At 41.9% G+C, this 320-nt stretch overlaps 1 protein-coding gene across 1 annotated transcript in view; it reads left to right on the forward strand.

Moving 5' to 3' along the window:
* Nucleotides 1-320, forward strand: part of LOC119587917 — a gene marked incomplete at its 5' end in the record, with an annotated part of 4,761 nt that overhangs the window by 3,580 nt on the left and 861 nt on the right.

The raw sequence follows: 320 nt of genomic DNA on the forward strand, positions 1-320 counted from the left end.
CACGCATATACATATTCATTTAAACACGGACCTCAGACACAAATCATCGCACTACGCTGCACCTTGCGCTTACATAAGCTTATTTACCCAGCGTGTTTCCCGTAAAAGGGGCTTCTTTGTGTCGTTCACTGCTGACACTCCATTGTTTCTCTCTAAAAACGTCAAGCTTTTCTTGCATTGTCAAAACTTTCCACCTGCTTCTCTTTAGCTTACCGGCACCATCTCGCATTTCCGCCTGTCGTAACACTGCCTTAAAACTTAAAAGAATATACTTTCTGCACGAGTTAAATGTCACTTCTCTTCGTCTTAATATTCCTTTG

Source organism: Penaeus monodon, chromosome 23 (genome assembly GCF_015228065.2).
Source record: "Penaeus monodon isolate SGIC_2016 chromosome 23, NSTDA_Pmon_1, whole genome shotgun sequence".
Lineage (NCBI taxonomy): Eukaryota > Metazoa > Arthropoda > Malacostraca > Decapoda > Penaeidae > Penaeus > Penaeus monodon.